General features: G+C 31.8%; 1 protein-coding gene and 1 long non-coding RNA gene across 4 annotated transcripts in view; one reads left to right on the top strand and one right to left on the bottom strand.

The window, feature by feature from the left end:
* Positions 1-14440, top strand: part of LOC123682000 (neurotrimin-like) — a 910163-nt gene that overhangs the window by 652526 nt on the left and 243197 nt on the right. The gene's annotated exons all lie outside the window — the stretch shown is intronic.
* On the bottom strand, positions 282-1661 carry LOC123682007. Its single transcript, XR_006747753.1, has 2 exons — positions 501-1661; positions 282-457 (listed from the first exon to the last, which is right to left on the bottom strand). It is a non-coding gene; the product is annotated as an uncharacterized LOC123682007 (long non-coding RNA).

The following is a 14440-nucleotide window of genomic DNA, read 5'->3' as shown; positions in this document are numbered from 1 at the left end:
GAGGAACCAATGAACATATTGACGTTTTCTTGAATAAGCTTTTCACTGGTACCTGTAATTAATAGATCATCAACATATACTAGAATCAAAATAATCTCACTATCTTCCTCTTTCTTATACAAACATGGTTCACGTAAATTTGGTTCAAAACCTGAATTCTTTAGAAAATTATCGAGTGTCATAAACCAACATTTTGGTGCTATCGATATTCCATAAAGAGCTTTTCGTAACTTAAGAATTACCTTAGTTTTATCCAGATTGATTCCTTCTGGTACACTTACATATTTTGGTCTGTCAATTTCACCATAAAGAAATGCTGTTTTGATGTCCAACTGTTCAATATGCCATTTTCTAGAAACTGATAATGCAAATAATAATTTAACTACTGATAGAGTTGGTGTAGGAGATGCAGTTTCCTCAGAAGTATACTTTTCAGTATCTTTGCATCCTACAACAACTAAACGAGCCTTATGTACACCATTGTCTTTAACTGTAAATACCCAGATGATGATTTTAGTTGTTTATTCTCAAAACACTCGTAATTCTCACTCTATCTCTAAGCAAGTTCTAGAAAGGCTGAACGGAAGGGAACCCAACCCAGAAGGGAGCTCAACCCAGTTCAGCTGTCTGAACGGAAGGGAGTTCAACCCAGAAGGGGGCTCAACCAAGTTCAGCTGTCTGAATGGAAGGGAGCTCGTCCCAGAAGGGGGCTCAACCCAGTTCAGATGTCGTAACAGAAGACTTGACAGAAGGACTTTTGAAAGAATTTTTTTTTTCTTTCTTCGTATGGGGCTACCTATATAACCTATCATGTCGACTCTAAACAGAAATCACATATATTATTATCACTCTTTCCACATTTAAAGTAGAGAACTGAAACAGAATTAAGATTATTCGTGAACATATTAGATTCTCCAATGGGATAATCAAAACATAAGGAACATGCAGTATAAACTTCATTGATCTCGGTCTCGAGATTCCTATCTGTGTCATTAAAACATTCAGAACAAATATCATTCAAACTACTACCTGTATACATACTGTTGTCAACCTCTCTGAAGTACTGGCAGTTTGCTACCTCTAAAAATGCATTCTTCACAGAATCATAGGTTCTGGTTGCCTCGGGTAAAGTGTAACTGTAAGAGTAAAACTCTGGTTGGTCAGCATCTCGAAAATGTTTTCTGGAACTTCCATTGTTGACACGTGGGATTGATCCATTTCTTCTTGATAACTCATTTTAACACCAACTTCTTGTTGATTGTGGATTGCTTTTAACGTCACAAGCTCTGCTATTATGTGAGGGTGCTCGTCACAAGCTCTGCTATTATGTGAGGGTGGTCGTCACAAGCTCTGCTATCATGTTAGGGTTCTGATTACCATGTAAGGGTGGATTGACAAATACAGGTATTTTGTACAGTTTAATCGTTGATTTAACAAACTTGGAAACACAAATCTAAAACAAAATGGAGGTTAGGTTTGCTGCTTAAGGTTTGACGCCGTTATCTATTCGTGTCTGACAGAACAGGCATCTCCACCTTAGCGGCCATATTACTTTTCTAGCTGCGCATGCGCACTAGACGGATCATATTAGTTGTCAGCAGGTTGTTTTATAGAAGTGGACTGGCGCCAAGTATATTTGGCCAGCAGTTCTTACTTCAACAAAATGTCCGCGAGATTTACGTTGAAATGTATTACTTTTTTAGACGTCTATTTAACGTTAAATAAATCCATTCTACAACAAGTACAATTTCTGATCAATTCTAGATTATCCTGAATTGGTATTATGTTTGACATATAATAGATGCTTGAGTATATAATTCATTTCAATCACTCGGTTATGTCTATATATAATCAGATTTTCGACATTTAAATTTTATCAACAATCTGATAATATATAGATGATGATCAAAACCTCTTAATTATGTAATACTGTAGATCTTCTTTAGATGGTCTACATGAATGAAGAAATTGGATGTCTTTCAGAAGATTCAAAGATGAACGTTTTTTCGATGTTTTTAAAAAATCTTTGAATTGTATAGTTTTTGACGTCTGAATGTTGTGAATTTCGGAACGGTTTTGAAGGAATTATTTGAATAAAATCATATTCATGACCTCTCAACCATATATTTCATCAGATTTTCAAAAAGTTTCATTGCCTGCAAATTAAAAGAAAATGGACGTTCGATAAATTCAGGATCATGGTTGCCATAAAAGGGATTTGGCTAGATACTTTTACAAGATCCGCAAATACAGATTTATATTATCACTATTTTAGACAAGTATAATTTATATCAGATATGATGATTGTGAGTATGAATAATATTTTTTTAAGATCTGATAATTCTCTGATTCTGAAGAGTATACCTATTCGGACAAATTTTTATATTACTTATATATGAAAAAGGGTCTGCAAATAGATGCAAGGAATTTAGGACTTCCCCGGTGAAAATAAGCAGATGTAGTTTACACTTTTTTTTTCTTAATCTAAATTTCCTGAGGGTCATAGTTTTTTTCTGAGAATATTATTTGAAATGTTAGATAAGTTGACATTTTTTATGGGAGTTAGAAAAGAATAAACAGTGTTCGATTCGAAAAATCAATGTATTTTTAATATGAAAAAAGAATGAATATAATAATATGAATACAAACATGTGATTTTTCTTAAATAATTCTATTTGATGAGTTTCCTCTTTTCTTATTCAAACCTTTGATTGGCCAGTCGTAACCAGTCCTGGATAGCCCGTTGAATAACTGGTTAGATCTGTCGGCCTTTCATGTTCGAAAAGAACATATTCAGCATCTGAAAGTGAAACAAAATTCATATTAGCTAAATGTGCTTTGATTGTATAACAATTACAAGTTGAAGAAATATTCATAACAAATGCTTTTTTGAAGGAAAGTATATCAATTTTTTTTAGAAAATGATGTTCGATCTATTTTGAGTATTTTAAATTGCGTTCGTTTCTTCTCCAAAATATAGAAGAAATTGAAGAAGTATGAAGAAAAATTTTTTTTTTTATGAGGACATGAATCTGGCATTTTCCAGAAAAAAAATCAATGTACTGATTGTTCTGAAGGTTTTTCAATTTGTAACTTACCAATTAGCATTTGCAGCAATTCAATTGTTGGAACGATTTTTTCGATTTCTGACCTGCCCAACTGAATTTCTTCGATTTCTGGCCTGCCCAACTGAATTTCTTCGCACATCTGTTTGAGAGCAGGAATTTCATCATATTCGTGGTGGCATGTCTCATTGTCGTACCGGCCAAGGTTGCCACTGCCAGTCTTTTTCTCTGAAAAATATTTATGTATGAGAAAGAAAATGAAATGAAAAGATGGTGAGTGTGTACTTACTAGACGAGGAATCTTCGGTTAAAATATACACTGTGTCCGTAAAGTATGGAACAAATTCATTTTTAGCTAAACAGACCATTCTGAGAAAAAATCCTGTAACATGTCGATTTTTTATTTCAATTTACCGTATTTTGAAATAATAATCTAATAAATAGAGTGAATTACTTTCGAGTAATGACGTCACCGTTTTTTTTTTAATGGAACACCCTCGTTTTGTCTCAATTTTCCGATCACTCTAGCTGGGCTGATTCCAAAAATGTATCACATCTTGATTCCAATTGGCACAGGGTGGACAAAAATAATAAATCAAATCTAAGCAATAACTAAAACATTCAGGAATATCAATGAATGACGGTGACGTCATCACTCGAAAGTAATTCACCCTGCTTATTAGATTATTATTTTAAAATACGATAAATTAAAATGAAAAATCGACGTTTTTCAGGATTATTTCTCAAAAAGGTCTGTTTAGCTAAAAATTAATTTGTTGCTTACTTTACGGTTACATATCTTAAAAATTTAAAATGATACTCGAATTTTTGAAAACTATTTGAAATCTTTAATTGTACAATAATTGATCATATTAAAATGTGAACATATTAACCAGAAGACCGTATATTAGAGAGGTATAAATAGTAGGAATAATATCGTACTGAATAATGTTCATATCTAAAAAAAATCGTTGAATAGACTTATGAAAGATATTTTCCTGGATATTTTTATTTTAGATCTATTAAAAACATGTGAAAATAATGTAGGTTATTAGGTATGTAGAATACGAATTTGTAGTCAACAAATTCTGATCGCATTGCTTCAATATTTTTGTGAATTAGACTGAGGAAGTTAGTGAATGTTATTGAGGATGATACTTTTTCTATCGAGAGAGGACAATTCAGCCTAACATTCCGAAAGTTTACATGATCGAAATTGAATATTCATCGACATTATTCAAAGGCAGTTTAGTTAGAGACAATATATTAATGATATTTTTGAAATATATTCACCAATTCACTAAATCTCACCGTTGCAGTTATATATGTTCAATATACAAGCTGTTTCAAGTGCGACGGCCTATTAGACGTTTCTGGAGATCGGGGCCGCTTTTAAATCTGAAAATTTGTAATATGACATTGTTCATGATGCCCTATTCAGTTAAAATATTCTCGAAGTTCCGACACTTCCGGTTATACAAGAATAAAGAACAATTTTTTCAAAAAAAACTCAATATCAATATCAAGAAAATACCGTAAAAAAGACAGAATTTCCTTAGGCACAATGAAGTGAATTATTTTTACTGTGAATATCCTATGCGTATAGTCAATTCCCTTTCTCAAACTAGAATAATTGCATATTTTATTTTCTATGATCATAGAATACTGATTTGAAACGCACTTAGAAACAGATTGAATGAAACTGACCCTACGTATAAAATAAAGTCATAAAATCTCGAATAACTCTTGAATTATTGAATTCGAGAGCATAATCACAAACGAAATCACAAAAAAATAGGGTTCTAATTTGAAAATCGAAAGTTCTGATCAAATTTTGTTCACAATTTTTGGCACAATATTTGAAACACCCTGTGATGATATTTTTCAAATTCAGGGTATGCACGATATTTCTACACCATTCAAGTTTGAGAAAGTGAATTTAGTATACGCATAGGATATTCACAGTAAAAATAATTCACGTAATTGTGACTAAAGAAATTCTCTCTTTTCTTCTCTCTCTCTGATATATCTAAAAGACATTTATCTGTTAAGCTAGGTTGACATGGCAAGTGGATCACAGCTGTGGTTCAAGAATACATGGAAAACGACCCGTGTCAACGGAAGAATCGTGCGAATATTCACGAAATGAACGATTTATCCTAGTTGACACGGGTAGTGCAGCACAGGCGAGGTTAGTTATGTGTAGAGATCGACTCGTGTCAACGGAGGAGTTGTGAAACTATTCTCGAAACGGACGGTTTCGCAGCCGGCACGAACGTAAAATGGGATATCAAACATGTTAGATATTTAACGTGTTTCGTGGTCTTTGAGCGACCATAGTGGAAGAAGACAAGGGTTATTTTCGATTTTTTTTTTTACTGAATTGTGCTGTACTAGGTTTGTGATACTTTGTAACTTTTTTTTTGTTACATACTACTTTGAAACTATTTCCCAAAATATGTTTATTGGGTTTCAACGGATGAAATAAATTTTTAGTACATATACTAAATATCACAACATTCAATTAAAAGCCAGGCCAGCACCGAAGTCATAAATTTTTTGTCTTTCACAGGAATACTCAAAAATTAGAAAAAAAACTCATCCCAGCACATCTGTATTTCGATTTTGTGCTGCACTTATGGAAAGTTGTGCCCTTGACATTTTCGTAAAAAAAAATTGAAGAAAGTTAGTCGTGCACTTTCGTTTTTCTTCGGCCAAAATTGCTTCAGATACTTTTGCTACATTTGTAGAGTTGCCTTGTTCTGGTCAGATTTTCAGAAATAACTCTCTACTTTTTCTTCAAAGGATGGTAATCAGTAAATTGTTTGAAAATCTGACAGACATTAGTCAGCTGAAATATATAGCCCAACTATACAGGGTGAATCTTTGCTTGTACATGCCCGATTCCATTCTATATGCGAGATATAACTAAAAATAATTTTTTTTATGGATTTCCAACAGCCCATATCTTTTCAACCGAGCCGATTCGGAAAAAATGGTAAAGGAAAAAAGTATTTCCTTTGACGTCAGGAATGGCGATCTGCAAATTTCGAATTTAATTCTACTGATAAGTTTATCGCACAATGAAATTCCACTCATAAGGCAATGTTTATTGATCACCCTGTATGACAGTGCCAAGAATTATTTTTGAATTTTTTCTATGAATTAATTATTTGTGGTTACGAATTCGAGATAAAATCATAAAGCACATACAGGGTGATCCAATATTTCCAAAAATAGAAAAAGTCCGGATCTGATTTGTTCCCGATTTCAGAAATATTGAAGGAAGGCGATAGTAGAGTGACTACACTTCATAATTTGAAATTATCCTGTCGATTAGTTAAAGAGTTATTGAACTATGAAATTTCACTTATAAGGTTAACATCACCCTGTATATAGCAAACGGCGATCTTGATACGAGTCCTTCATGATGACCTTTATTTATGCATCCATTTGTCGCATTCTTCCCGGGATACCCTGTCTATAGCCTAACTATAAAAAAATATTCTCAGACGAAAATTTTTGTGAAAATATTAACGGCAAGAGAAAACGAAAAAGCGAGATTCCTTGGATAAAAACAGTCCTATGAAAATAGACCCACAAACGTTTTGCGATTGATCAACAAAAATCACATGTTTAGAAATTCGGAATGAGATTTAATTCGGTCATAAACAACAGGCAGGAATACCGACAAAGTTAATTCCCATCAAAAAGGAGCCGCATCATAGTCATAAATATCTAGATTGACGCAGAAAGACATGTGCAGTCATCAGGGCTGGTCGGCATCCCTTTGTGCCGACGAAGAAACAACATAAATTTGCCAAATAGGTTATGGCGATACGAATATACGTCGTTTCATCGCCCGTGAATAAGGCGTAAAATCATAGGTCGCAATGCACTACCCTGTCAACCTAGCTTTAACTATGTGCCAACTATTTTAGTTAGATGTTTTATATATCTAATCAAGATTTCTAAATAATGTCATATATTGATATCTTATATCGATATAGCATATCATATCTATTAGTCTATTAATCCATTGACTGTTTTTTGATGATTACAGTTAGATGTTTGATATATGTAATCTAGACGTGTAAATAAGATATAGATATCTAATATCGGTATAGCTTATCATATATATTAGTCGTCTGATAATTGATTTTTTTACGATTATTATTATCAGATATTTAATCAACGTTTTTCTGATGAATAGTCGAAAAGTAATCTATTTTCATATTTCTTATAGATATCAGAAACTTTTCAGTCATAAGACAATACATCTAGAAAATATTTCAAAAACGTAATTTATAGAAAACGTCTTGATAAGATAATCTAATTTTGATCAGAATTCAGATCAAGATGATTTTAGACCTCCTTGAACATAAATTAGATGTCATTTAGATCAAGGTGTGTTGTTTGGGTAGATACAATAGTAGAAGCAGTACAATCTATATACAGTGATCAAAGATCACATCGTTTAACAATCAAGCAGCGTATTGTTTTAGTTTTAACAAAATTGAAATGTGATCTTTCATATGTTTTATCTGTTTTATTTAGCATTTCACAAGAATTGTGCCAAAGATACATTGTCTTCAAATCTAAGGTACCTTACCTTTACGCAATATTGGAAGAATTCCTCAGAAATATTTGGACATGTACCTACTCTGTAATTCGATACATTTTTTTTTTCAGGGCACACTGATGATACTTCTCTATCACATTTCAATTATTTTAGAATAGAAGTATAATATGCCGAATATATTTTCGAAACAAATACATTTCATTAGTGAAATATTTTCAATTGAATTCTCATTACTTTTGATAAGCAATAATTTAATTCGATAAATAGGTATAAATAAAAGTAGTTTTAAGTAACCTAGTTATATAAATTTATTTTTAGAAACATTTTATGTAAATTGAGTTATCTCTTAATAAATAAAAACAGATATGCGACTTTCAGTAGTATTCGTAAAAATATTCAATACATTATGATAGCATTTGTAATATTTTGTTGGGACTGTATAATTGAAGGGTAACGTGAAATAATCAATTCAGATGAGTTGAAAAACCTTTCAACTAAAGTTTATTAGTCATGCGAATAACATGTAACATTTTAATTATGTGAGCAGCATTTAAAAATTCTCATCTTCATAAACACTTCTAGAAGTGTTTGTGCCTTTAAGATACCCCAAGTATTCTACTGAACTGAGTCTTGCCATTTGGACCTTAAAAAGGTAGTATTAGAATCCTGTAGTATAATAATGTTGATTGAACCGTTCACATATTATATGCACACGATTGTTATTCGTCATTTTTCGAAGTCTTCCATCCTTGCATAATTTTCAATATCACTAGACTGAACTGAAACAAATGATGATACCTACCGCCTTCACCTAAAATGAAAATATTATATACACAGTAACACACTTGTTCACTATAGAAGTCTGAAAAGTTTTTATATTTATTGTGAAATCAAAGTTTAATAACGCAAATACACACACAACCAATACGACAAAACACTCCAATGTCAACATTTATAGTTCTACGTCTGCTCACCTAAGAGCTGCATTCTTATTTTCAGATGCCTATAAGTGTGAAACGAGTCTAACGATTCCATCATAACCATAGACAAAGATTTCTCTATGATCATAACTGTCAGTCAGATGCATGTCGTGCTTTTTGAAATTTTCTTCTGTAATATTCAAAAAATAGAACGAAAACTAATTAAACGATTACAGAAATATTTCATGAATCGTTTTTTATGATAATTTCACTATTAATTCACTCATTCAAAATGTACAACGTGAGTAGAGAATATATTGTATTTTTGCTTACATTATAAAAAATAAACTGAAATTCACTTTTCAGATTTCAAAAAGGCCTAGGTTTTTCAGGAATATATAACACAAATTATTGAAATATAAATCGTACATTGTATTCTCTGATAATGAATAAAAAATAACCGATATTCACCAAATTCCCAGATCTCATTTCTCCAGAAATGGATAATCGAAATGTGAGCGTTATTATCAGTCTTTCAAGAAGGTTTTTCATGCTTTTAGGTTTGTAAAAAATGTTCAGAGAATATTGAATAATAATATAATCCCAACATTAAGATTTTAAATTAGCACATTTCTTCTTTAAAGAGACATGTATGATGCATTAGTCCAAATTTAATTGATGATTGGGTGGGAAAAATTGACAAAAAAAGTTTATGTTTGTTAGTTAAGTTGTGATTCTTTTTATGGTCCTTTTTTGTTTATTTAATAGTTGCAATACACAATTATTAGCACATTTTTCTCTGAATTTCAACTTTGAAAGAAAATTCGTCATTTTATGTCTTGCCGATGAAAATATTGATATTCTTGTAAGTCAATCCAAAATAAATAAAATAGATATATTTTAAGAGCTATCATTCCATTGGATATTTACTTGTGAGCCCTGAAATGAAATTACATTTATTCAATTGAATCCATAATAGAAATATTACCTGAAATAAAGAAACTGCACTCAATGTTTATTTTCAGTTTTGAGAAATATTGAATTTACTCAATCATTTGATAAGATCTCTTAAATGACCCACAGTGAAATTTTTGTTTCAGGAATATTGACTATAGCTAAAGAATAAACAAACTGAAAAGAGGCAGAATGAATAATATGTTAACCTTTCAAATACCCATGGCTTATGTTGCATCATAAGTAATCGTAATATCATATCTAGGTGTTACATCTTTGAGAAATCAGGTTCTAAGATTTCCTAGGTTTATCAAAACTTTTTTCAGTTGACCAGCAAATTATTCTTCTATTCCATAATTTGTTAAGAAACACAATATATGATCATCAATTATATAGGGTGTATATATTTAGAAAACAAGAAAGTACACCTTTTGAAATCTAAAAACTCAGTTGATAGTAGGTTATTTTTTATTATTTATAAAATAATACAGTATATAATTTGCAATTATATAGGTTGCACATATTTAGAATACCAAATAGTGATTTCTTGAGAGAGCCCCATATTCTTCATAATTTATAAAAGAATGCAATATACAATTAATAATTGCAACAATTCGAAGGACCAATTGGACATTCCTGAAGAACTAAGGCATTTTTAGAATCTTAAAATTGTATCGATGTATTTTGCATACTCTCCTGTTGTATATTTCTTGAAGGTTAATGGACAAAAATGATTTTTGTGGGTTCTGGTGAACGATCAAAGGGATACAGACTATAGGTAACAATGTCATTAGTACCAGTCGAGTTGTAGTTATCATAGAAAAGGGATGATATAGAAATTTCACTAGATAATTCTGATTCAGTGGAGGATAGCTGAATGAAAAATGGAGAGTGTGTACAGAAATAATATAAAAAGAGCTAGTGATGAAATGAATCATGATAATGACTTTATATCAGATGTCCAAATACCAGTACTAATCAGGAAATGACGATCAAAGACAAAGACAGTTCGAGATCACATTACGTATATATGTTTCAGAACATTGAGAAGATAGAAGATACATTGAAGATCTAATTACTGTTGACGAAGCCTTATCTAGATGGGACGGACAGCAATGGAAGGCAGCGATGGAGGAAGAATATGATTGGTTCATCAGAAATAATGCTTGGGAATTTGCAGAACCTTCTGAAAATGCCAGTGTATATTGGACTATAACCAGGTGTTTAAGAAAAAGCTTAATAGTGATGGTTCGCTACGTTATAGAGCAAGCTTGTAGCTCTGGGTTTTACTCAGTAGTAAATTGAACAGGGCAATTTTTATCCTATATAGTAAAGTAAATTTTGACAGATATTAGTTACAAAAGATCAACAATTGAGCATTGTATTTACATAAAATCAAAAAATAACTTGCTAACTGTTGTTGCATTGTACGTGGATGACTTTTTTGTTTTAACTCATGTTAATTCTGAATGAATATATCTGAAAATTTAAGTGATGATTTTATCACTCATTTCAAGACGCAAGTAAAAAAAGATCATTGTTCAATTATTACTTCAGTCAGAAGGACCTGTGTTTGAAATGACTGCCTCGGTACTAAAATTGTATCAGCCAATACTATTGACCCATGTTAGTGGGTTCGATAACTACACTGATTTGATTTTTTTCAAATGTTAACTTTGGATTTGAATCAATTGATAATTTAATTTTCACCAAAATTAAAAGCAATGAATGAATCAGTAGGATAGCATTTTCGAACTGGCCATTGAGCACCTATTCCTATAAAGATAAAAAGATTGAAAACTTTTGTAAACAAATAGGTATCTACATTTTTATACAAGTTTGATCATTCATTCATGACATGGAAATTTTCAATGAATAATTGCTTTTTAAAGTACTTTATATTGTCTACACTAAATTGCTGGACAATTGAAACCAATTTTGAGAGTAACTGCCATGTTTAATTTTGTCATATACTGAATGATCCTTCAAATTTTATTTCTGTCGTAACATTTTGACTAGTATTTCAAGTAAAAAATTTGAACAAATTTTATTTATGTATATCCTCGCCATCCATGAATAATTTGATTGTTTAACAAAAAAATTGAGAATAAATATTCATTTGAAGAAAATCTAATCGCTAAACTTAATTAATTCACATCTGAAATGAAATTTTTTTAAGAATTATTCAGTATAGCTATAAATGAACAACCTAAAAAGAGACAGAATGAATAGACTGGTCTTTAAAATACCCATGGCTTATGTTACCTCAAAAGCAATTGTAATATCATATCTAGGTGGAACCTTTTTGACAAATCAGGTTAAAAGTTTGAGAGTCTAATTTCCAAGGTTTATTAATATATGTTTCAGTTGAGCGGCAAATAATATGATAATATAACAGGGTTGTATAGTTGAAATTATTCGTATAAACGATTTCACAACGATTTGATTTATTCATTATAAATTCAACAGCACTGCACTCAAATTCTTCATAAACAGATTGGTCACTTATATTTTTGCACTCTTCTGTCGTAAAAGTGTATATTTTAGATATTCAAGAAACACATGGAAATTTTTTAATGTCATCTGACGAACTTGGGGCTCTTTTTTCCACTAATAAAGCCAATTGTGAATTATCTTTGAGGAGTTTTTCTATCTGTTTAATACATGATCAGTTGAAGCTTTAATACATGATCATATAAAGCTTTTGTTTTCTTTTGTAGTTCCATCTTCTGTCGCAATAGATTCAAATTCTCAGGAAAGAGAATGTAGTTTTATAGTTTGTGGAAAATAAACGAAAAATTCCTGAAATAAAATAACATTCATCCAATTGAATTGAAACCCTTCAAACGAACCTGAACTGAGGAAAATGCATTCGATGATACCAATGTTCATTTCCAAATTTTGACAAATATCTATCGAATTTTTGATTCGCCGAAGACTTTGCATTTAATCTGTTGGCATTTATTTATATATTAAATAACAATTTTGGAAACTGCAAACTTTCTCAAGAAATCACAAGTAAATCGAAATGGAATATTTATTATTTATATTATAACATGACACGGACAGTCGAATTGTCCACAGATACCACAGAAATGTGGGACATGAAATGTCAAAATAATCCGAAACACCCCGTATACTCGGAAACCGCGAGGAGAATCGAAGGTTTGGGATTTTTCCCGGGATCTCGAGACGAATTTGAGGAGGGTCTTATTCTTGTCATTTTAGCTCTAGATGGTCCCGTTTGGGCTGTGATTTTACGTTTAAAGTTTGACGTAAATGTGCAAGCGGTTTTATATACAGGGTGTTTCCTAAACATGCGGCAAAAATTCAGGGGGTTGTTCCTTGGACTATTTTAAGCATGTTTTGTCCTTGGATGATTTTTGAAAAACCTCTTTGTTTCGAAGATACAGGGCGAACAACATTTTTCATATTTTTAAAATTAATAATAGTTTAAATAAAAATGCGTACCGCACTGTGTTTACTAAGTAGGTACAATTTATTTTTTAATTTGTTTAACAACATTCCAATTTCTAAAAACGGCCAGTTTTTTGACTGAAAATTGATAAGTGCAGATGGTAAAGGAATACAGATTAAACACGGTTTTCATTTGAATTCGTTTTGTGATGTATTAGCAATTAACATTTTTTATTATTGGGCTGTGATTTTACGTTTAAAATTCGTCGAAATGTCACAAGCGTGTTTACATATCATAGACTCGCTCTGCTCGCCGAAGGGGCTCCGCCCCTTGGACCCCGTCACTATGCCGATAGATCCTTCACTGGATATCCCTCTAGAAAATAAAAGATTTTTTTCGGAAACCTTGTATCGTTAGCTGATTTCAGACGATTCACTCGGTATACTATGCTGATTCTGTATAATTTTTTGTCCTAGAACATACCGTTTGGCCCTTGTTCACATGAAAATATTTGATGCGAATAACTTTCCATGACGACAAATCAAGGGCAGTCCTAGCCTTAAATTTTATGGGGGTTCGCCGTTATGGGCTTCGAGTATTTCTATGGGACCAAATCCCAGATTATACCGATATCAAGCCTTACCTCTCAAAAATATTTATATTTAGATATTCATATGAATATTTATATAAGGCGTACAACTTTGCGTCCGCCGTTTTGCAATAGATGGCTGTAACGGTAAGTGGTAGAATAGTTATTTATAATACAAGTGCAGAAGGCATTGATATTCTTCCACGAGTTCAAAATTCAAAAACGAACCACGAAGTGGCGAGTTTTTGAATGAACGAATGGTAGAATGAGCCTTCTGTACGAGTATTATATATTATTTTCTCTAATTCATTGCATTTTTATTGAAATTAATGAAATACTTCCATAAATACCATTTAGTGATGTTTGGCTTGAAAAATGTTGGTTGGCAGAACTGATTTCTTTAAGGCAAATTGATGAATTGGCGGATAAAGCCGTGGCGGAAAGTTCGGAGTACCAAAATATAATAATGAAATATAACCATGAAAACTGTGCTTTTCTGATATATTCTCGCACGATTTTGTTCCACAAGATGTGGAAGAATGAACGGAGTAACCACAGAATTAGAGAAATAAATATATCGTGGATGTCATACAATAAGTTTAGGTATTTGTGAACATAACGCCATTGACATGTTAGTCGATTTGTGTCTGCATCATAAAGTTATTCACGACTAACCATGTTAGCTTACGAGCCAAATTCTCGTCATTTGCGGGAGGTTTCAATTTTCTACTAAAATATGAAAAAATCCGCGGCTGAGGTTCATCGAATGCTTTCAAATACCTATAGTGAGAACGATATTGGTGGAAGAACGTACCAACGATATTGTTTATGTCTAGGTTTAGTTATTTTCTGGTACATCTGTAAAATGGCTAGTTCCGTTTGATTAAATAAATAAAGAAATAGATGAGTGGT

This window comes from Harmonia axyridis, chromosome 6 (genome assembly GCF_914767665.1).
Source record: "Harmonia axyridis chromosome 6, icHarAxyr1.1, whole genome shotgun sequence".
In the NCBI taxonomy this organism is placed as follows: domain Eukaryota; kingdom Metazoa; phylum Arthropoda; class Insecta; order Coleoptera; family Coccinellidae; genus Harmonia; species Harmonia axyridis.
Note: the sequence above shows the minus strand (reverse complement) of the source record. Positions and strands in the feature narration are given on the sequence as shown.